Source organism: Vicia villosa, linkage group LG4 (genome assembly GCF_029867415.1).
Source record: "Vicia villosa cultivar HV-30 ecotype Madison, WI linkage group LG4, Vvil1.0, whole genome shotgun sequence".
Classification (NCBI taxonomy): Eukaryota; Viridiplantae; Streptophyta; class Magnoliopsida; order Fabales; family Fabaceae; genus Vicia; species Vicia villosa.
The window spans coordinates 117,648,888-117,651,942 of NC_081183.1; positions in this window are offsets into that span (position 1 = coordinate 117,648,888).

Genomic DNA, 3,055 nt, shown 5'->3' on the forward strand with positions numbered 1-3,055 from the left:
CCAAAACCTAAAGGAGCATAATAATTTACAGTTTTGTTATCACTATCCCCAGCAGAGTCGCCAGCTGTAGCAACCTGCCCTAAAAATTTAGCTTTTAGAGTCGCCACCTATTCTGAAGGGCGAATAGGAAACCCTACGCAGTTTAGAGATTCGGGGTAAGTTATTATAATCAGGTTGAGGGAAGGTGTTAGGCACCCTCAACCCTTTCCTATTGGCTTTGAATCTAAGGTAAAGGTTTATGGCTAAAATATTAGGATTTAATGGCTAAAGAATTGAATAGGGGAAAAATTGAGATTTTAAGGAGGGGGACTCGCTTTGGTTATCCAAGTGCCTACGTATCTCCTTAGGGAGAATCAGAGTCAACGTAGTTCGGGCACAAGGTTGTACGCCTTTGAATTGATTATGAAAGTGTTTGAGGCTTTTTGAATGGCCTATCGTAGTTTTGAGTTTGTAATTTGAAAGGCATTTTGAGTTGCCTGATTGGAAGGGATGAAAATCCATAGTTTGTGGTTTGATGTGTTTTAAGTGTTTTGGGCGTACAACCCTGATTTGATATGTCACTGTTAGATGCAGTGATCAATAGATTTGATCAGTATAGCTAACAGATTAATGGGCATTGCTGGTTACTCAGATCGATAGATTGATCGTCGCGGGCAGCAAATTAAATATATTTTTAATTTTGTATATTTTTTATCTCTCGTCTAGTGCGGCCAATAGGTTTAGTCGGGTCGAGGAGAGAATTTAAATAAAGGATTAATTAAATTATTTTATTGCTTTATTCAGATATTTGATCAGTACGACATAGAGAGTCGACTAATTCGAAGGCGGGATGAAATAGATATTCATCCGCCATTTATCCGTTAAAGGGGAAGTTAGAGTTTATTGTTTTTATTATCCTTATCTCTCGTCTACTGCGACTAATGGCTTTAGTCGGGTCGAGGAGAGAATTAATCAAGAATTATTGCTTTGCCAAATGGCAATGGGATTGGGCAAACCCTAATACATCGCTAACTTTCTAGGGTTTTGTTATTTAATCATAATTAAAATTAATTAAATTAATTAAATCGAATAGTCGAAATAATCGGGAGAAATCCTAAATAATTCATAAACCCTAATCCCTAATTTTATTATACTAACCTTTAAAATTAATTAATTAAATTATATACAAACAATTAAATCTAATCAAAATAATTAAATAAAACAAAAAAGTGTAAGAAACCTGGGTTTGATACAATGTGGTGGAGATGAGAAGGTATACGGTGGGCGGATGATGGCTGTATGTACAGGATCTGCAGTTAAAAGGAGCTAAAGAAATTCAACAAAATATGGTAGGGAGTGAGGATCGAACCCCCTCCCTCAAACACCAAAGCCATACGCGTTTCTCTTCACCACTGAGCCATTTGCAGTTTGCTGTTATTAGCTTGGCGTGAGATCTATATTAGCAATTAATCGACGTTAAGAAACTTAAAAAAACCAAGCGCCATTACTGTTCCTTCATCTCCTTCGTTTAGAAAACAAAACGCAGAACCAATGAAACAAAACCGCAGATCCCCTAACCTGCAAATAGTCATCAAATAATAACAAATAACAACCCAAATCAATTGTACACACTCTACCAAGTCCAATAATATCCTTAATTTTGTCTAATTTCGTCCCAAATTAAAAATCCCCAAATCAGAGTTTAGGAACCCCAGCAATGGTGGTTCCTTCAACCTGCAAATAAATTCAAATTAAATAGCCCAGACACCTTGCCAACAATGCTACGAATACAATTACACCCTTAGACACGATTAGAGATGCGTTTCTGAATGGTTTCGGATTCGAAGATTTTTTTTTTGACGTAAAACATGAACATCGCGATATGCTGCGGGCAGTTTGGTCGATGGTAAAGAATTGTTCACGTCCAAAAGGCCATGAGGATTCGATTTGGAGGCTTGGAGTAATCTCAATCGGCCTGCAATTTTTTCTTCTCTCCTCCTGCGTCACGGTTTTTTTCTTCTCTGCCTCAGGTCTTCTTGCAGCCAAAAAAATTCCCTCCTGTACGTGAGATGTGTTCTTTTTTATATTAACAAATTAGGTCTAACAAAAAAGGAAAATATATTTACATTAAAATAATTAATACAAATTTTATTTACATTGATTTTGGTATCCAAAATTAATATTTTTTATTTTAGATTTTTTTGAGCTATAAAATGCATAAAATCAACATTTAAATGAAAAAATAATATTTTAAAAATACTCCTAAAATGGAAAACGAAAATAATACTTTCAATAATAAAAAAACTTATTTTTGTGATTTTTAATAATAAGTGGAAATAAAAATTAAAACTAAAGTTAGAAAGCAAATAAAAGAAAAAGTTAGAAGTAGGATTTGAACTCGGGACCTCGCACTCTTGTATACTCAAATCCTTACCGACTGGGCTATGTCAATTATTTGAAATAAAATGACATATGAAAATATGTGAGGGCAAATTTTGGGGTATGACAGCTGCCCCTGTTCAATCTTCTTAAACCTGAAGAGTCGAATAGGCACGTCTGCCTATCGTGATCTAAAGGTAGAAGATGATTGAACACTGAAATGCCCTGAAATTTGCCTTTGTTGGGAAGAAATCCTGTGGGAGATGGGCTTACAGATGCCACCCAAGGTAAATATCCCTCCTTTTTTAGAATGTGAAGCAGACGCTTTCGAAAGGAATCATTGTGTTTCGATTGTAGCACGGCCTAAAAAGGCAACCTGAAATTTATGCAATGTTTTGATGCATGCAATGTATGATACAATGAGCCTCTCAAAATAAATGAGAATGATGTATGTATATGCACTATGTATGAATGAGGTATGTTAGTTGAATGATGCATGATTGTTAGTTATGTTAGTTGAAGAATGTTAGTAATTCTGAAAAGAAAGATAACACCTTTGATTGTTGTTGGTGATGTTTTGGAGAATATCACTGCCAAGGGACTAACGTGATAAACCCAATTGAGAAACTTTTGAAAATATTTGTTGTAAAATCCTTTGTAAAACCCTGTTTGCTTGGAAAAGCTCCTAGAAAGGATG